At 40.7% G+C, this 21,914-nt stretch overlaps 1 protein-coding gene across 3 annotated transcripts in view; it reads left to right on the top strand.

Annotated features, from left to right (window-relative positions):
* The window catches only part of ASIP (agouti signaling protein), a 193,065-nt gene that overhangs the window by 91,738 nt on the left and 79,413 nt on the right, over positions 1–21,914 (top strand). The window contains exon 2 of one of the 3 annotated variants that reach the window (XM_032295223.1): positions 12,544–12,731. The exons of the other annotated variants lie outside the window; for them this stretch is intronic. The gene's annotated coding sequence lies outside the window, so the exon portion shown is untranslated. The remainder of the gene's footprint in view (positions 1–12,543; positions 12,732–21,914) is intronic. 3 annotated transcript variants of the gene reach the window in all.

Here is a 21,914-nt window from a genome sequence, read left to right as displayed (position 1 = left end):
ATTACAACAACCTAGGATTTGAGGAAGAGAAACACCAATCCCTGTGATTATCTAGAGTATCCAGCCCACATCCTTTCTAGACTTGCCCCTGAGTAATATAATCTTCAACCCAAGCCTCATCCTGTCTACTAAGCAAGAGGTAAGGCAGGTAAATAGATTTCCTCTAAAATGTAGAGGATAGAGTTAAGGGAACTGAAATGAATTGAGCATCTACCATGTACTATATATATATCATAGCGTGTTTAAAGCTCACATTAGCACTGTAGAATAAGTCTCATTGCCTGCATTTTACATCTTAGGAAGGTGAGACCAAAGAGGTTAAATAATTTGTCTGAGGTCACAGCTAGTAAGTGGCAAAGCCATAATTCAGGCTTGGAGAATAGTAGCAGAGTTCTAGTTCAGAAAATCTGTTGGATTCTGGCTCTGCAAGGGCTTTAACATGGTTAAGAGACATTTCAGATTATCAGACTGCTTCAAAGCCATGGCCATTAGGCCCCCACACAGCAAGCTCTACTCCAGGGAACTTCAGACTCTGCTTGAAATTCAATTGCATCAAACGCCTTTAGTCTTGACAGTTTAATTTTTGCACCTTAATTTCAGGCTGCTTCCTGATGAGAAATGTGATAGCTCAGTTGCCATAAGCAAAAGAACTCATACCAAGGAAAACCCTTGCTGAGTTGGCAGCACCCTGGGAGGTAGGAATCCTTGAGGTAGAGAAGTCCATGGAGCAGGAAAATATAGAGGCCCCTTAGCCATAAAAGCACTGAAGATCTGGGAGGCCAGGCAGAGTGATCAGAGGGATGGCCCCACAGCTAGAGGTCATCAACAGCCCAGAGTTGCATAAAAAGCAATGTGAAGGCAGGGAATAGCTTTGGTCAGGCTGCCAAAGTCACTGAACCAAAGCCGGGATCCTGAGTTCACCGATCCTTCCAACTCAGTAATATCTACAGGTAAGTCCAAAGGGGAATTGCTTCAGGAATCTGACAGTTTAACTCTGCTGTGCTGATACAAGGATGTCATCACCGAAGCTGGAAAGAAAATGGGCCACTGATCATGACATGATTTAATAATGAGGCCAGCTCTCATTTTTCTATTGGGAACTTGGCAAGAATTCTCTAGACAGTAGACAATTCTCAAATCACTTATATATGACTTTGGAATTTGGGGTAGCTTTGACAGCAGTAGGATTATGTTTAACTTGGATTGAAAACTGACATAATTAGCAGTCTTTGAGAATCCACTGATTGACGGATGAGGCACAAAGGAGAACCAATCCGTCACTTAGATATTGCCATCAATGATACACAGAGGGGGAAATGAGTCATAAATAAATAATTCTGGTGGTAGTCTCAAGTTGGTTCTTTGTAGTATTTGGTCATAGCACTAAACTAGGCTGGGGAAAAAGATTCATGGGCCAGAATTCTGAAATCTTTGCCTTAGCTATATACCTGTTCAGAGAGAATTTCTTTTCAACCTGTCTTTTCCTTGGCCTCTAAAGTTCTTCTCAGAAAAAAAGTCAATCCCCTGCTCGAGACTACGGCCAAGTATGTAAGGTTTGTCAGTTTCATCTCTGTCCACAGGCCTAGTCACTTTAAGCTGGCCTGTCCTAAGACTGGGAGTCTACTGATGATGGTTTCATCTTTCTCTTTGAAGGGTCCTGAATTTCCTAAACTGCCTTTGAGAGACTCAGATATTTTAATTTGTAAACAGCAGTGAAAAACGTTATGTATCCATTGCTAATGTTATCTGTACAAAATCAAGAAGAGATATTAGAATGGATACAAACCTAGAATGCCTTTTGGATATGGCCGGTGAGGAGTGTTCCTTGATAGTTTGTTTTCAGTTCAGTATAAGACACATCTGAAGCACATCACTTACTGTAAATGAGCTTTAAGAGGGGAAGATACTTTGGAGTTGTTCTATCACTTGAAAATGGGGCAGGACCGTTACAAGAGTAAATATAATTATTTATCAAAATACAGATCTCCAAGTCCGAAAGGAGAGAAATAACTATTATTCATATAGTTCGGTCCTTAGAACCAGTTCTCTGCCTGGGGTATGGCATTTCCACATCTTGCTTAGACTTCAGGCTGAGCCTATTATTGGTTGGAGGTGGGAGATGAGGGAGTGTATTACAGAAAATCCATCTTCCCCTCAAACTCCCAGGGTCCTATTCAGATCAACTTTTTCTAAGTTCCCAATATTTATTGAGCATATTTATGTGTGCCATTCTACTCTAGTTGCTAAAGGGGATACAAAGGAGAAATTTTACACAAGGTTGTAGAGCATTTACACAAACTTGTAAAGGAGGTGAAGTTGGCCAGTTTAGTTTTTTCAGTTTACTTGTGGAACTCAGCCTGCTTTCAGCCCTTCTGTCTCCAAAAGCTTAGGATTTGTACTGCTGGTGGTATGTGAGATGACTTCAAGTTAAATAGAAGATGATTTTAGGTGGTAGATGGAAAGATTAAAATATCACATTATGAAGAAGTAATTCCCTTTTTCATTTGCTTTCAAGCCTGGATTCATCTAGAATAAAGTCTCATTTGGGGTTAATATGTCATTGACATATTCCAAAATTTATTCCTTTTTAACATATTCCTTTTTAATCAAGAAAATAGACCTCAGGCCTGGAGTTTTCTTCTTGTAACAGTAGTTATTAGAATTTACTGTCACTGTTTTATTAATTTTTTTCTAGGATTATATTCTCTTTGTGACAAATGACACTAACATGCTATAAATTTTCCAATTTACACAAATATATTTCAGTTTTGGAAAAGTTAGTTGATTTTTTTTTTTTTTTTTTTTTTGAGACGGAGTTTCGCTCTTGTTACCCAGGCTGGAGTGCAATGGCACGATCTCGGCTCGCCGCAACCTCTGTCTCCTGGGTTCAGGCAATTCTCCTGCCTCAGCCTCCTGAGTAGCTGGGATTACAGGCATGCGCCACCATGCCCAGCTAATTTTTTGTATTTTTGGTAGAGACGGGGTTTCACCATGTTGACCAGGATGGTCTCGATCTCTTGACCTCGTGATCCACCCGCCTCGGCATCCCAAAGTGCTGGGATTACAGGCTTGAGCCACCGCGCCCGGCTAAAGTTAGTTGATTTAAAGAAAAATATTGATTAAATAATAATATAGGTGGCTTGGGGATATGCAAACCCTAGAGAAGTCACACCGATGAACAGTCTGAGAAACTCAAGGGAGCATGTGAATAGGTACACAATAACATGTATAACACAGGGAAACTCTGAAATGCTATGGGAAGAAGTACATTCAGAGTGGGCGAGACCAATTGAAGGAAGTGGGGACTGTACCAAAGGAGTCACTTCATTGTATTTATGTATGCCCTGCATTCTACCCCTCTGTCTGTATTACAGGCTTCCTTGTAGGGCCAGGTCAGCCTTCATGTCTCTCACCAACCCCAGTCACTCAGAAAGCAGCAAGTATTCTTGCTGCCTTATTTCTGTCTCTGGAAAGGATGCCTGTCTTCCCAGCTGGTGGTCCTTCCTCAGCTCAGTCTAGTGGACTGCTGCCTGTGGGACACACTGAGGCAGGCAGGCTGCACCTGCTTCTTGCAGCGCCCCTTGCAGAGCTTATGTCAGGTCTGCCACTGTCATGCAACAGCATTTCTAACCCAGCACCACGGACCAGCTATGCTTTTCACCAAGAGCCTAGGCAAGAGTTTCAAGTCCTCTTAGGAGTCATTCCGTGTCGTGCTAACCTGGGGCTTCAAGCCTACTCCTGGGAATCACTATCCTCCGTGACACTGTATCAGGGTCCCACCTCCTGCCTGTCCGATGGATCGGATTTCTTGCAGTATTGCCATTATCCCAGTCACACCTGGTTTTACCAGGTATTTTATAGAACCTCTCAGATGAGAATTAAGATAATGAGTATGAAAGCAGCTGAGAATCTAACTCCAAAGCTCCAGAAAAATATGTAAGATTATATCACCAAACCTTTCCTAGCCCACTCCAGAGTTTAGTCCTTGGAACTCAGCCCTTATCTCTGTTTCCATTTTCCCTGGGTGATCTCATCTGTTCCCCTGGTTTTAATTACTACATATATGATAACACTCCTATCTGTGTGTCTAGTTTAGACCTCTCTCCAGAACTTTAGATTTTTATTTTGACAGATTCCTAGATATCTGTATTTCGGTGTATTCTACAGATACTTCAGAGTAAACAGAACTCACCCCCTTCCTCACTAAGGCTTGCTCTTCCTTCAGAATTCTGTATCTCATCAGGGTTACCGATGAGTCTTTAAAGAGCTCCAGCTGGAAGCTCATCCCATACAGTCTTCTCTCCATACCAAGTACAGAGCCAAGCAGTACAGACTTGGGGATGTGTTTCAAAGCAAGATTTGGGGCATCCCAATCCTGAGCAACCCCAGTCCTGCAGGCAACTTCTGCCCAGCTTCCTTTCCTCTTTTTTTTCAGGGAATGTCTTTGTCTGAGTCCACCTTTGACTCAGGCTCCCATTGAATTGGTAAGGGAGGGACTGGAATGGGGCCTAAGTGCAAGGCTAATTTTTTGTACTTTTAATAGAGACGGGGTTTCACCATGGTGGTCAGGCTGGTCTCAAACTCCTGATCTCGTGATCCACTCGCCTTGTCCTCCTAAAACGCTTGGATTACAGGCATGAGCCACCGCACCCAGCCCAGTTTTGTATTTTTAATAGAGACAGGATTTCTCCATTTTGGTCAGACTGGTCTCGAACTCCTGAACTCATGTGATTCACCCACCTTGGCCTCCCAAAGTGCTGTGATTACAGGTGTGAGCCACCATACCTGGCCTCATTCTTTCTTTTTTAAGAGATAGCATCTTACTCTTTTGCCAAGGCTGGAGTGCAGTGGTGCGATCATAGCTCACTCCTGGGCTCAAGCGCTCCTCCTGCCTCAATCTCCTGAGATTATAGACTTGAGCCACCACACCCAGCTCAATTTCTTTTCATTGTTTCTTTCTTTTTCTTTTTTCTTTCTTTCTTTTTTTTTTTTTTTTTCCTGAGATGAAAGCCTGATCTGCAGAACAAAAAGCCCTGGTTACCCTTTTGGGGTTGAGAGTGTGGAGGAAGATAGGAATGGTCCATTCTTTTGTGAAAAACAGAAATGTCAGACACTACAGAAAATCAAATAGTCAATTCCTCAAGCAAGTTACCCTGCCAACACTGAAGTGGTACTTATCTCACACCTTGTTCCCAGAGCTTGGGGCCTGCCTCAGATTGGTGATGCATCAGATTGGAAGTAAGCAGCAAACTTAGGATCCCCCATACTTTAAAACATTTTTTTCTTTTTTTTTTTTTTTTTTGGGAGGGAACTTCGCTCTTGTTACCCAGGCTGGAGTGCAATGGCGCGATCTCGGCTCACCGCAACCTCCGCCTCCCGGGTTCAGGCAATTCTCCTGCCCCAGCCTCCTGAGTCGCTGGGATTACAGGCATGCGCCACCATGCCCAGCTAATTTTTTACAGTTTTAGTAGAGACGGGGTTTCACCGTGTTGACCAGGATGGTCTCGATCTCTTGACCTCGTGATCCACCCGCCTCGGCCTCCCAAAGTGCTGGGATTACAGGCTTGAGCCACCGCGCCCGGCTACTTTAAAACATTTTTAAAAATTTATGGATACATAATAGTTGTACATTTTATAGGCTACATGTGATATTTTGATACATACATAAAATATATAATCATCAACTCAGGGTAATTGGGATATTCATCACCTCAAGCATTTATCATTGTGTTAGGAATACTCCAATTCTAGTCTTTTATGTTGAAATGTGTAATAAATTATTATTAACTATAGTTGCCCTTTTGTGCTACCCAACACTAGATCTTATTCGTTGTATCTAACTGTATTTTTTATACCCATTAGCCAGCCCCTCTCTTTACCCCTGCCTCCCCACTACCCTTCTCAGCCTCTGATAATCATTATCGTACTCTTTGTCTTCATGAGTTCAATTTTTATCTTATTTTTAATTTTTTTTTTTTTTTGAGACATGGTCTTGCTGTATTGCCCCAGCTAGAGTGCAGTGATGCAGTCATGGCTTACTGCAGCCTCAAACTTCTGGGTTCAAGTAATCCTCCTGCCTCAGCTTCTCAAAGCGCTGGGATTATAAGCATGAGCCACCTCACCCAGCCCTCCATATTGTTGTTGTTGTTTTTTAGCTCCCACATGTGAGTGAGAACATGCGATATTTATCTTCTTTTTTTTTTTTTTTAATCTTTTTCCTGATAGCAGTAACTTAATAAAGTCCTCAATCTTTTTTTTTCTTTCAAGATGGGGTCTCGTTCTGTTGCCCAGGCTGGAGTACAGTGGCCTGATCTTGGCTCACTGCAGCCTTCACCTGCCAAGTTCAAGTGATTCTCCTGCCTCAGCCTCCTGAGTAGCCTGGACTACAGGCACATGCCACCACACCTGGCTAATTTTTTGTATTTTTAGTAGAGACGGAGTTTCACCGTGTTAGCCAGGGTGGTCTTGATCTCCTGACCTTGTGATCCACCTGCCTCGGCCTCCCAAACTGCTGGGATTACATATGTGAGCCACCGTGCCTGGCCTACGATATTTATCTTCTATGTATGGCTTATTTCCCTTAACACAGTATCCTCCAGTTCTATCCATGTTGTTACAAATGACAGGATTTTATTCTTTTTTTTTTTTTTTTAAGACCGAGTCTCACTCTTGTCACCCAGGCTGGAGTGCAATGGCGCGATCTCGGCTCACTGCAACTTCCGCCTCCCAGGTTCAAGTGATTCTCCCGCCTCAGCCTCCTGTGTAGCTGGGATTATAGGCACGTGCCACCGCGCCCAGCTAATTTTTGTATTTTTAGTAGAGACAGGGTTTCAACGTTTTGGCCAGGCTGGTCTTGAACTCCTGACCTTGTGATCCACCCGCCTCGGCCTCCCAAAGTGCTGGGATTACAGGTGTGAGCCACCGTGCCAGGCCTGCAATATTTATCTTCTATGTATGGCTTATTTCCCTTAACACAGTATACTGCAGTTCTATCCATGTTGTTACAAAAGACAGAATTTTATTCTTTTTGTGGCTGAATAATATTCCATGGTGTGTATGTACCACATTTTCTTTATCCATTCATCCACTGTTGGAAACTTTTTTGATTCCGTATCTTGGCTATTGTGGGATGCAATAACCATGGGAGTGTGGGTATCTCTTCTAAATATGGATTTCCTTTCTTTTGGTTATGTATTCAGCGGTGGGTTTGCTGGATCATATAGTGGTTCTGTTTTTAGTATTTTGAGGAAGGAGCCGCCATCTTCTGCCTAGAGTTCCAAAATAACTAGGGAGAGTGGGGATGGTGCTGGCTGGTTCCAGTTTCCTGGGGCTGGCCTAGTTTAGGGCTTCCATTCCTAGATCTCAGGAGAAGTGTAAGAACCCGTGAGAGAATTACCCCTGGACCCTATCTAACCCTTGTATAATGAACTGGGTGATGGAATAATAGAAGAGAAGAGCCAGGCACAGTGGCTCATGCCTGTAATCCGAGCACTTTAGGAGACGAGGCAGGTGGATCACCTGAGGTTGGGAGTTCAAGACCAGCCTGACCAATGTGGAGAAACCCTGTCTCTACTAAAAATACAAAATTAGCCGGGCATGGTGGCACATGCCTGTAATCCCAGCTACTTGTGAGGCTGAGGCAGGAGAGTCACTTAAACTCAGGAAGCGGAGGTTGTGGTGAGCCGAGATTGCACCATTGTACTCCAGCCTGGGCAGCAAGAGTGAAACTCTGTCTCAAAAAAAAAAAAAAAAAAAAAAAGAGATCCCTTGATCATGTATAAATGATAATTTTTATTTCTATTTTTTGCATACATTTTATTTCTATTTTAAAATATTTCATACTTTATTAAAATATTATTTATTTTGATTATTGGGATTTTTGGTACCTCCTGAAGTTTTGCACCCAGGACACATGCCTCACTCCTCTCACCCTACTCTGTCTATGGGCTGCTGGAGCCCTTGTGGTTTATAGGATGCAGAGAGTAGCCTGGGCCTGACTCTGTGAGACCCCCAGTGGGATGCAAGCATCTCAGCCTGGCCCTAGGCAAGGGTTGGTGGCCTGGTATCCTGGACCAGCACTGCTCCCAGTCCCTCACCTAGAGTATATTGAGGCTACACATGTGAGGTACATTGACACCCCTGAGCATCAAACCAAAGGTCCTTTGATTTTCATCATAGATGAAGAGACACATGTGAGGTACATTGACACCCCTGAGCATCAAACCAAGGGTCCTTTGATTTTCATCATAGATGGAGAGAATTTGCTCACATACTTCCATTCATTAGGGGTCACATAAGGATCCAAGAATTTCATGACAAAATCTAGGTTGACCTGATTTGACTAAATCCACATTCTTTACTTTGGCCCGTATTTGTCAAACACCTGCTGTCTGCAGTCACTATTTTAGACATGTAGGATACAGTAGTGAACAAGACAGATGAGATACTTTCATGGCGTTTATATTGTGATTGGAGAACTAGACAAAAACAAGTAAACAAACAAGATACAGTTAACCCGTGAACAACACGGGGGTTGGGGCACCACCTCCCATGCAGTTGAAAACTTGAGTATAACTTTCATCTTCCCCCAAACTTAACTACTAATGTAGCCTACTATTGTCCAGAAAGAAGCCTTTCAGATAACATAATCATCAACACATATTCTGTATACGTGTTATACACTGTATTCTTTTTTTTTTTTTTTTTTTTTGAGGTGGAGTTTCACTCATGTTACCCAGGCTGGAGTGCAATGGCGCGATCTCAGCTCACCGCAGCCTCCGCCTCCGGGGTTCAGGCAATTCTCCTGCCTCAGCCTCCTGAGTAGCTGGGATTACAGGCACGTGCCACCATGCCCAGCTAATTTTTTGTATTTTTAGTAGAGACGGGGTTTCACCATGTTGACCAGGATGGTCTCAATCTCTTGACCTTGTGATCCACCCACCTCGGCCTCCCAAAGTGCTGGGATGACAGGCTTAAGCCACTGCGCCCGGCCTATACACTGTATTCTTATAGTCAAGTAAGCTAGAGAAAAGAAAATGTTACTAAGATGATCATAAGGAAGAGAAAACACATTTACAGTACTGAACTATATTTATTGATATCATAAGTTTATGTCATCTGTTTACAAGATGAATCATCTGCCTGCAATTCTAGGCAGTCGCAGCTCCAGACCTCAATCTGTAGTACATATCAAGCTATTCAGCTTTTTCTTGTAAGGTTATGACTTTTCTCTGCTTCTTATGAGTACTTCTAGCATCACCAGTGGCACCTTGTATGGGTTCCGTGGTGTCATTCAAAGTTTATGATATTGCATTAAACACTATAAAAAACACATGAGAACCTTGAGAGAGCACTTTTTACTGCCGTATGCAATTTACTGAAGAAACTAACTGCTTATCTGGAGATGACCACACCTGGCATTTTAAGCAAATGCTTGTAACCCTTGAGCTCACAGCAGTAGCAACAGGAGGTGGCTGTGAAATTATTACAGTTGTGTGTGTGTGTGTGTATATATATATAGCTACAGTTAATTGTATGCAGTTATGATTTAATACTACATCTTTACATTTGTTTACATTTCTGTCCACCAAGAATGGTGCCATGTGTAGTATATGTACATAAGTGTTGATAAATTTTAACTTTTTTTTTTTGAGACAGAGTCTCGCTCAGTCACCCAGGCTTGAAAGCAGTGGTGTGATCTCAGCTCACTGCAACCTCTGCTGTCTGGGTTTGAGCAAGTCTCCTGCCTCAGCCTCCTGAGTAGCTGGGATTGCAGGTGTGCACTACCATGCCCAGCTAATTTTTGTATTTTTAGTAGAGACGCGGTTTCGCCATGTTGGCCAGGTTGGTCTCGAACTCCTGACCTCGTGATCTGCCCACCTTGGCCTCCCAAAGTGCTGAGATGATAGGCATGAGCCACCATGCCCAGACAATTTTAACTTTTTAAATTTTTAATATTTATTTATTTATTTTAAAGATGGGGTTTCACCACGTTGGTCAGGCTGGTCTTGAACTCCCGACCTCAGGTGATCCGCCCGCCTTGGCCTCCAAAGTGCTTGGATTACAGGCATGAGCCACCACACCCGGCCATTTTAACTTTTTATAATAGACTTATGTATATTTTATGGTAGTAAATGATAAAATAGACTGGTGTCTACATATATTTTATGCATTTTGACATGTCTAACTTTTTGTTAATTTTTTCAGCATTTCTAGATTATCAGGTTCATCTGTGAGTTTTTTTTGAATTGTTGCAAATCTCCAAAAAATGTTCTAATACATTTATTTTAAAAATTCCATGTGTAAGTGGACCTGTGCAATTCAAACCCATGTTGTTAGCTGGGCACGGTGGCTCACGCCTGTAATCCCAGCACTTTGCAAAATGTGCATGTTGCTCAAGGCAGGAGGATCGCTTGAGCCCAGTAGTTCAATACCAGCCTGGGCAACAAAGTGAGTCCTTACTCTACAAAAAATAAGAAAAATAACTAGGAATGATGGTGCCTGCCTTTACTCCCAGCTACTTGGGAGATTGAGGTGACAGAATTGTTTGAGCTCAGGAGTTTAGGCTGCAGTGATCACAGCACTGCACTCCAGCCTGGGTGACAGAGTGAAACTCTGGTAAAAAAAACAAGGAACAAAAAAACTCATGTTGTTCACGTAATTTCAAATAGTGATGAGTTCTAGGAAGAAAATAAGGTTATATGGTGGTAGCTGAGCCCAGTGGCTCATGCCTGTAATCCCAGCACTTTGGAAGGCTGAGGCAGGCGGATCACCTGAAGTCAGGAGTTTGAGACCAGCCTGGTCAATATTGTTAAACCCTGTCTCTACTAAAAATACAAAAATCAGCCAGGCGTGGTGGCGGGTGCTTAATCCCAGCTACTCAGGAGGATGAGGCAGGAGAATCGCTTGAACCTGGGAGGTGGTGGTTGCAGTGAGCCGAAATCGGCAATTGCACTTTAGCCTGGAATACAGAGTGAGACTCTATCTCAAAAAAAAAAAAAAAAAGTCATTTGGTAATGAGTTAAGTAGGGTAACTTGAGAGACGTTAGTCGGGTGTAAACACGCATGAGGCAGATTCTAGGGCTGAGATACCGTGTAGTATATTCAACAACTTCCAGCTTCTCCAGAAGTGGCAAATAACTTTCCCACTGGGTATCCACACAGGAACATGTGAGCATGCTTACATAGCTTGTGCTGCCCCACCTCCCCCTGCCAGGAGTTTGGTTACTGCTATGGCATTTCTGCAACCTATTTAAACCAACTTTGTAGTATCCAGCAGCAAAGTATCATCCCCTGACAGGCTGAGTCATTGAGTCTCGGAAGGCTTGGAAGAGAGATGATTAAACACATCATTCAGGAACCAGGGGGGTCCCAGAGAGGGTTGTAATAAATTTCATCCAGATGTTGGAATTGGCCCTTTTTTCCTCCTTTTTTTTCCCAATTACATTCAAAAAGTGAACACATTGTTTTCATCTTATCAAGCAAGGTGGGAAGAACATTTTTTCCTTTATTTCTAGGCAAGCCTGCATAAAGGATTGAGAGAGCTAATGCACCTGGGTAATACAGGATGGCATCTGAATTACTGGAGAGTACATTGTATATGACAGAATTATACAGATAGGTAAATGGTGTTGCAAACACTTCATCAAAATCCAATTAGAGACCTCTAAGTTCATTTTAAGGTACAGCTTCCAAACTGTTTACCTGCAGTGTAGGCAGCCCCATCTGTTTTAAAATCCTCCTAGGAAACTATGGCTGTGCAAATTGGTCCAACAAATAGCCAAATATGCGTGTTACTCTGTTAGAAAGGGAAAAGCAGACACAGGCATAAGTGCAAATTTTTATTTCATGGCATCTGAGCAACCTAAATGTCTGGACAGCTTTGTTGTGCTATGTGGCTGACAACCAGGTTATTAGATGACTCACAAAAACTCCTCTCCTGCCACCCAGACTTTCCTGAGGTTAACTCTTGCCTTGGGGCTAGAATGAAGAAAAAAGAAAAACAGATTAAAAGCAGCCACATTTAATGTCCCCTTTACCCCACACCTGAATGCCTGCTCCCTGGAAGAAAACCCTAAATAAATACAGTGGTGGCAGCAGAGAGGGATTATTTTTTATTGTGGCTGCTCCTGACTCCAAGCTATAGGCATTGTACTAGAAAGCACTGCTGAGACAGAGAACCAGGAATAAATGATACTGGGAAATGGAAAACCCAGAGAAGAAAAAAATTTTACTTTCCTCCCCTGAAAAAGATTCCCTTTGCAAGGTTAATATTTTAATCTGGTGAGTCTCGAAATTTTTAGTCTTTAAACTACTTAAGCAGAGCAGGAGTCTCACGTATTTATTAGATTAAATAAACAAGCAAGCAAACAAAAAAACGCCTTTGAGGTGTTTTTGCTGAATCCCTTGTGATTATGTTTAGCTCTCTTCAAAAATATTTGCTTTGATGCTTTTAAATTTTGTTTCAAATCTGCAGTGGAAAATATGTTTCAAAGGAAAAAAAGAAAACAAAATCACCCAACACACTGTGTGCCTTGCATTTAGACTCAGCCCACTGAACAATTGGAAGAATCTTCGCAGACACATCAGAGATCCCCGGATTCAACTTGTAAAACCATTGATCTAAAAACTGCATCTTGACTTCAGAACACTTCTTTCGATCTGGAATTATCTGTTATTGACCACAGAGAGCAGCTACTGACGATTTCCTGGAACAGGCCCTGTAGAGAGAGGTGAGCTCCAGTGAGGGAAAAAGAAAGTTCCTTCTCTTTCTGAGCGGGTGCTTTGGTACAGTACAATATCTATGCTATAGTAATGTATCTGTGGGCTCAACTTCTCTTTCTCCTCCTCTTTTTCCTCTTTCTTTGCCCCCCTCTTCCTCATCATCTTTTTATTTTTTTATTTATTTGCTGCTTCTGTAGTAAAACTTTTCGAAAGCCAATGTGCCTGCATGATTTTTGCCTGGTACATTCTGCTAATTGGAGTTTCAAAAATCACAGTTTCTTGCTCGGGTGCAGAATTTTCAAAAGTGTTGAAGTGCCTAAATTATCGTAGTAGTGGCTGGCCACTGCCCATGCCTTGTAGACAGATAGCTGAGATGGTACCAGGAAAAAAAAAAAAAAAAAAAAAGGCTGCAGGTCTATACCCTTCACCGTACAAGAATACAGAGTCCTACGGAGCTGTAGAAAAGAAGGGGAGCCCTCATGGAAGGAGCAGCCATGTTGCACTGAGCTGACTATACGGGCAATCGAAAGAGCAAGCCCAGGGCATAAATGGAACCAGGCCCTGGAAGCGTTCAATTAAGAATCTCTCAACAGAGCTGAGCCCTGAGAATAAGATGGTTCCTTTAGGTCAAATGGCTCTGTGAAAATAAAGAAGAATCTGACCACAATGAGGGTAAGGAGTGCATCTGCCTCTCCTCTCCTGAAGCCACAGGGATCTCATTAAGGATCAGGGCATTTACACGATGGCTTCACTTTGGGCACAACTCTCAGCAGGATGGCCCATGCAAAGATAATTACCAGGAATGGTGGGCCCATTACAGTACAGCCCCTTGATTTGGTCACTCCAGCATCCTGTCAGACAGATGTAAGAAGGCTGACTGACATTTACCTAAAAGGGACTACATTTCAGGTTGAAGGATTTGGTTTCAGCCTCTGTCAAGCTGAGGCTTTGAAAAAACAGAATGTTTCAGAAAACCGAATACCAGATTCTGTTGCTTTGGAGCTCTTGCAAATTCAAGTACATAAGGACATGTATAGACAAAATTGACATAATTACCTTTTTTTTTTTTTTTTTTTTTTTTGCTGTACTATCTCAAGTAAAGAACAATACTTTTAATAGTCTATTTTACTGTCCAGTGCAGTAACCCCCATATTTTGTAACTGGCTCTGGGTGGGAAGGCAGTCTGGTAAAGGGCCTGTTTCTGCTTTTTTGAGATAGCCTGCAGGAATCTCCAAAGTTAACATAACATAAAACTTAACATATCTTGGTTCCACTATGAGTGTTTCTCTTCCATGCACTTATGCATACAGGTAAGCATTCTAGCAAATGTCATTACAGTTTGGTACGGAGAAATAAAAGGAGCCAAGCATTGGGCAAAAGCGATAAAGAACCAGAGCTAGAATTCACATTGAAAAGGGAGATTTCTGATAGAAAATGGAAACCGAAAAGGTCAGATGTCTGGGAGGAGGTGTGGGCAGGACGTCATCTTTGAAATAAAAAAGTACAATTCTTAGGAGAAATGCACACAAAGGGATAGACTGTATATTGAGAGAAAAGTGACTTTAGTTGTGTTGGGGAGATTTATTCAAACTTTGGGAGGAAATTGGAAAGAACTGTAAAGCTAGAGTCTGTAATTATTCCCATACCTGCATAGCCAGTTCTGAGGGGTGAAGTAGTCCCTAGAGCCCTTTGAGGTCTGCATTTTGCTCAGAGGGCAGTTATCTTGAGGAAAAAGATGAAGAATGGGAGTTTTATGGAGGGAGGCATAAGCCCCTCTGATCATTGCCGCAAAGGTGGGATACAGCAATAAATTGCCTGCTAGAGAGCCACCATTTCAGTCTGCATCTGTTCCCCAAATTTGTGCTTATGGATTTGATATTCAGGTATTTTTCAGAAGCATTAGCTTGAAGCAAAAATATTGAACTCAAAACATGCTTTTTTAAAAAAATTCAAAACATTCTAAACCACAATTTGAATCTTGTTTAAAAGATGGAAGGATGAGAAGTGTGATTCTCTTGGCTTGTATAGAAATAGCCATAGCAGGTCGGGTGCAGTGGCTCATGCCTCTAATCCCAACACTTTGGGAGGCCGAGGCAGGTGGGTCACGCCTGGTCAACATGGTGAAACCCTGTCTCTACTAAAAATACAAAAATTAGCCAGTTATGATGGTGGGTGCCTACTTTGGAGGCTGAGGCAGGAGAATTGCTTGAACCCGGGAGACAGAAGTTGCAATGAGTGGAGATCATGCCACTGCACTCTAGCCTTGGTGACAAGGGCAAGACTCCGTCTCAAAAAAAGAAAAAAAGAAATCACCGTACTAGACAGGATCCCAGGTGTTATGCATTTTCACTCTTCCCTTGGGTTAGCCTCCTCTCAAGTGCCTTCAGGACTTGTTCAATACCGTCAATAATTGGGCTTTTAGAAAGAGGAAAAGTATGTATGTAGAATTGCTTCCTTATGTCCTGTAGCTGCACCCTGTGTACTTCCAGGGAAGTATACACAGTGACCACTGACTGAGTATCTGCTTATTTCATAGTTGAATTGACTTAAAGCAGATACCTAGTCCTTGGTATTACTATGAGTTAGGAACAAATTTCTCATCCTCAACATTGTTATAAATTAGAGACATAGAGAAAAACTTGCTGGCTCAGCTGCTAGTGAAGGCATTCACTGCTGGGAACCCAGATTCCTCAAAATAATGTGTCCTGACAACTGGTTGTAGTGCACCAAGCTCAGGATCAGGAATTAAGAGACCAGATTCTGGTCTTGCATCTGTGTGTAACTGCCTGTGAGACTTTAATCTATGTATTGACCACCCCAGGGGTTCCATCTTCCTATGCATCAAATGGGAAAACAAACACTTGCCTCCTCACTAGCAGGAGTTCTTGTGGATACCATGACAAGTTAAAAGCATTTGCCATAGCTGGGGAAGAGAGAATGGAGTCAGACCCTTGATATTGTGGTAGCTAACTTTTTTACTTGATTGCTTAATTTTTTTTTTTTTTTTTTTTTGAGGAGTCTCATTCTGCCGCCCAATCTGGAGTGCAGTGTCGCGATCTCAGCTCACTGCAACCTCTGCCTCAGGGTCTGCTTCTGTATTTCCTTAATGGTAAACAAATTCAAGCGATTCTCATGCCTCAGCTTCCTGAGTAGCTGGGACTACAGGCACATGCCACCATGCCTAGCTAATTTTTGTATAGTAGAGACAGGGTTTCACCATGTTGGCTGGTCTGGTTTTGAACTCCTGATCTCAGATGATCTGCCCACATTGGGCTCCCAAACTGCTAGGATTACAAGCATGAACCACTGAGCCCGGCCATTGCTTAATATTTTAAATCTTCATTTTTCTTTTTCCTGGATTCCTAAATGGCCTGGATATACTTTTATTTTCTTTTTTTGTGTATTTATTTATTTTCAGAGACAGGATCTCCCTCTGTCGCCCAGGCTGGAGTGCAGTGATGTGATCATCATTCACTGCACACTTGAACTCCTGGCTCAAGTGATCCTCCCTGTCAGATTCTTAAGTAGCTAGGACTACAGGCACATACCACCATACCTAGCTAATTTTAAATCCTTTGTAGAGTTAGGGTCTTGCTCTGTTGGCCAGGCTGGTGTTGAACTTCAAGTGAACCTCCCACCTCAACCTCCCAAAGTGCTGGGATTACAGGTCTGAGCCACCATGCTCAGCCCTTATTTTCTTGTAAGTTTTTATTGATATAAAATATACTTACAGAAAAGTGTTCATATTGATGAATTTTCCCTATGTGAACACACCCAGAAAACCAGAATCTAGATCTAGAAACAGAGCATTACCAGCACCCAGAAGCCTCCTCACTCCCCCTTTAAGTCCACTTTTCTTACCAAAATTAGTCACTAACCTGACTTCTAACACCATAAATTAAGTTTTGTTTGTTTGAGGGCTTTATGTGTGTGTGTAGGTGTTTTTATGCATGGCTTCTTTTGCTTAATATTAGGTTTGTAAGATTCATTTATGTTGTATATGGCAATATTTTGTTTATTCTCATTATTGTATAGTATTACATGAATTAACATACCACAATTTATCCGTTTTCTTATTGATGGATACATGGAGTATTTGTAGTTGGGGGCTACTACTGAAATTCATGAACATATAAGTGCACTTCTATCTAGAAGTAAAATTGCTGAATCATAGGACATGTGTATTCTGCTTTACAGATATTGTCAGTTTTCCAAAATGATCGTATCATTTTATACTCTTACCAGCAATGTCTGAGATTTGTTTTTTTCTCACATCCTCATCAGTAGTTGGTATTGTCTGTCTTTTACATTTAGCCATTTTGATGGGTGTATAGTGGAATGCTTCTTTAATTTTTTTTCCTTGAAGACTAAAGTTTAGCACCTTTTTACATATTTATTGGCCTTTTGACTATCTTGTTTTGAGAAATAATCTGTTCAGGTTTTGAACCTTTTATTCTATTGGGTTGTCTAACATTTTTATTGACCTATAAGAGTTCTTTAAATACAGATTTGAGCCCTTTGTTGTGTACATGTTACAAATATCATCTCCCACAAGGCTATGTCAAGTCATATTGGAGGTGAGGCAAAATAAAAAATAAAAATACTGATTCCTGTCTTTATTTTAAAATTTGATATTTCACCATAGATTTTTTTGCATTAAATTTGATTTTTTAAAATATTGATTAAATTTTTATTTCTCCTGATTACTGAGTATTTTTGTCACCCCCTTAAAGAATTGTGTCCTTCCATATAGAAGCACTTGGAAAAAAAAAAAAAGAATTGTGTCCAAGGCAAGAGCCTCACTTGCCTCACCCCAGTCCTGGCTCATACCATTCTGTGTCTTGCATTTTCATGCTCTTTATAGTGTTATTTGTTGAAAATGAGTTTATAATCTAATGAAGTACAATTGTTCAAGCTTTTCTTTTAAGGTTAGTACCTTTTTAAAAGCTCATATAACAAATTTTATCTTATCCAGTCTTAAAGATATTCTATATCTTCTAGAACAGCAAGCACTGTCCACTTGAACTTTCTGCAATAATGGAAATATTCTGTATCTGCATTGTCCAACATGTAGCCACTGAATGGCTATTGAGCACTTGAAATAGCACTAGCCACATATGGCTACTGAGCAACTGAAATAGTACATATGGTCTACGGCCATACCACCCTGAATATTTTACAGATATTATCAGTTTTCCAAAATGATTGTATCAATCTTGTCTGAAACAATACATATAATGAAATGAATTTTAAATTTTATTTACTTTTAATTAATTTAGATTAATTGTGGTGAGTGGCAGTGTAATTCTGGCAATGTTGTTCCATCTGGAATTGATTTTCAGGTATGATATGAGGTCAAGTTTCCCTTTTATTTTTTCTGTATGGATATTCAATCAACCCAGCATCATTTACTGAAAAGAATAGTAATTTCCCACTTTTGTTATTAATCAGTTGCCTATCTAATATGTGTATGTTGTTCTGGAATCTCCATTCTTTTCCATTTGTCCGTTAACCTATCTTTCTGCCAGTTACATCCTGTTTCCATTAGTGTAACTTTGCAGTAAGTTTTGATATATGGTAGAATAAGTCTTTCATGTCTCTAGTCTTCCCCAATATTGTCTTGGCTGTTCTTGAACTTCTGTATTTCCACATAAACTTTAGGATAACTTTATAAATTCCACCAAAAAAAAAAAAAAAACCCTCCTGGAATTTTTATTGGGATTATATCAAGTATGTACATCAATTAATATGAAAGCCTTTACAATATTAAATTTTCTGATCCATGAATATGGATGTTATTAAATTTAATAAGTCTTATTAAAATTTTTTGATAATGTTTTATAGTTTTCTGTGTAGAAACCTGGCATATTATTCATTGGATTTATTCCTAATTATTTTCTATTTCTTTTATAAGTGTCATATATGTGTATATATAGTATACACATATATAGTATAAATAAAATAAATAAAAACATATATTTTATATATAAATATTTTAAAATTATATTAAAAGTATATATATTTTGAGACACAGTTTTACTCTGTAACCCGGGCTGGAGTGCAGTGGCATGATTTTGGCACACTGCAGCCTCTGCCTCCTGGGTTCAAGTGATTCTCATGCCTCAGCTTCCCAAGTAGCTAGGATTACAGGCGCATGCCACCAGGCCTGGCTACTCCTTGCATAATTAGTAGAGACGGGGTTTCGCCATGTTGGCCAGGCTGGTTTCAAACTGCTAACTTCAAGTGATCTACCCACCTTGGCCTCAAAGTGCTGGGATTACAGGCATGAGCCAATGCACCCAGCCTTATAAGTGGCATATTATATTATATTATATTTATTTATTTATTTATTTATTGAGACGGAGTTTTGCTCTTTTTGCTCAGGCTGCAGTGCAAGGGCATGATCTTGACTCACTGCAACCTCTGCCTCCTGAGTTCAAGCAATTCTCCTGCTTCAGCTTTCCAAGTAGCTGGGATTACAGGTGTGTGCCACCACGCCCAGCTAATTTTATATTTTTGGTAGAGACAGGGTTTTACCATGTTGGCCAGGCTGGTCTCGAACTCCTGACCTCAGGTGATCCACCCGCCTCGGCCTCCCAAAGTGCTGGGATTACAGGCATGAGCCACCACACCCAGCCATAAGTGGCATATTTTAATGTCCGTTTTTAGTTGTTTGATACTGGTATATTGACAATAATAATTAAAATTGTGTATTTACCTTGCATAGAGCAACTCTACTCAATTAACTTAATAATTCTTACCGTTTATTTATAGATTCACAATCATGTAATGTGTGTAGTGATTTCTTTCAGATAGTTGTTTTTTATATTCTTTTTTTTTTTTGGACAGAAGTTCACTCTTGTTGCCCAGGCTGGAGTGCAATGGCATGATCTCAGCTCACTGCAACCTTCACCTCCTAGGTTCAAGTGATTTTTTTGCCTCAACCTCCCAAGTAGCTAGGATTACACACATGTGCCACCATGCCTGGCTAATTTTGTATTTTTAGTAGAGGCAGGGTTTCTCCCTGTTGGTCAGGCTGATCTCAAACTCCCCACCTCAGGTGACCTGCCCGCCTCGGCCTTCTAAAGTGCAGGGATTACAGGCGTGAGCCACTGTGCCTGGCCCATTTTAAAAATTCTTTTTCTTAGGCCGGGCGCGGTGGCTCAAGCCTGTAATCCCAGCACTTTGGGAGGCCGAGGAGGGTGGATCACGAGGTCAAGAGATCGAGACCATCCTGGTCAACATGGTGAAACCCCGTCTCTACTAAAAATACAAAAAATTAGCTGGGCATGGTGGCGTGTGCCTGTAATCCCAGCTACTCAGGAGGCTGAGGCAGGAGAATTGCCTGAACCCGGGAGGCGGAGGTTGCGGTGAGCCGAGATCGCGCCATTGCACTCCAGCCTGGGTAACAAGAGCGAAATTCCGTCCCAAAAAAAAAAAAAATTCTTTTTCTTTACTTATTGGACTGGTTAGAACCTTAAGAACAATGCTGAATAAAAATGAAAATAGCGTTACAGTATTTTTTCTGTAGCTTTATATACATATGTGTATAAATAAAATAAAATGTATTTCTATATTTTACATATAAATATTAAAATTTTATATTAAAAATAAATATATTTTTGAGAGACACAGTTTCACTCTGTCACCTAGGCCGGAGTACAGTGGCATCATTTTGGCACACTGCAACCTCTGCCTCCTGAGTTCAAGTGATTCTCGTGCCTCAGCCTCCCAGGTAGCTGGGAACTAATATCCTTATCTTAGTTCTGATAGAAAGAAAGCACTGAGTAATTTCAATTAAATATGATGTTTGCTGAAGTTTACTTTTTGTAGTTACTATTTATCAGATTGAGGAATTTTTCTTGTAATCCTAGTTTGATATAATTTTAAACGTTAACAGATGGTGAATTTTATGAAATGCATTTTTCTCATCAATTAAAATTAGCCTGTGATTTTTATACTTTATTCATTTTATTTTTTATCTTCTATTTTTATGGGTAGATAATAGTTGTACAATATATGGGGTACATGTGATACTTTGATACAAGCATGCAATGTGTAATGATTAAATCAGGATAATTGGAATATCCATTACTTCAAGCATTTATCATTTATTTGTGTTGGGAACATTCCAGATATACTCTTCTAGTTATTTTGAAATATACAATAAATTATATTTAATTATACTCACCCTACTGTGCTACCAAGCACAAGATCTTATCTCTTCTATTCTAATTGTATTTCATTTTGTGTTGCTTTTTGAGACAGAATGTTGCTCTGTTGCCCAGGCTGGAATGCAGTGGAGCCATCTCATCTCATTGCAGCCTCTGCCTCCCAGGTTTAAGCCATTCTCCTCCCTCAGACTCCTGAGTAGCTGGGATTACAGGCACCTGCTACTATACCAAGCTAATTTTTTTTTTTTGTATTTTTAGTAGAGATGGGGTATCACCATGTTGGCTAGACTGGTCTCAAACCCCTCGCCTCAAGTGATCTGCCTGCCTCAGCCTCCCAAAGTGCTGGGATTACAGGCGTAAGCCACCACGCCCAGCCTCTAATTGCATTTTTGTATTCATTAACCAACCCTACTCTATTTCTTCCTCCCTACCACCCTTCTCACCTTCTCAAAAACACCATTCCATTTACTACCTTCATGATATCAATTTTTTTTAACTCCACATGAGTGAGAACTTGTGACATTTGTGTTTCTGTTTGTCTTATCTAGCTTAACAGTGACCTCCAGTACCATCCATGTTGTTGCAAATGACAGAATTTCATTCTTTTTTATGGCAGAATAATATTCCACTGTGTACATATACCACATTTTAAAAAAATCATTTATTTGTTGATGGACACTTAAATTGATTTCATAGCTTGGCTATTATGAATAGGGCTGCAATAAACATGGGAGTACAGATATCTCTTTGACATACTGAATTCCTTTCTCTTGGATCTATACCTAGCAGTGAGATTGCTGGATCATATGGTGGTTCCATTTTTAGTTTTTTGAGGAATCTCTATATTGTTTTCCATAGTGATTGTACTAATTTATATTCTCATTAACAATATACAAGCATCCCCCTTTCTCTGCATCCTTATCAGCATTTTTAACTTTTTAAACTTATTTTCCTTCTTCCCAAACATTACTGCTGATATTTTCTGTCTTTTTTGCTGATAGCCATTTTAACTGGAGA

This window comes from Sapajus apella, unplaced genomic scaffold (assembly GCF_009761245.1).
Source record: "Sapajus apella isolate SASKATOON/1434 unplaced genomic scaffold, GSC_monkey_1.0 scaffold33, whole genome shotgun sequence".
Taxonomy (NCBI): Eukaryota; Metazoa; Chordata; class Mammalia; order Primates; family Cebidae; genus Sapajus; species Sapajus apella.
This window is presented reverse-complemented; position numbering and strand designations above follow the sequence as displayed.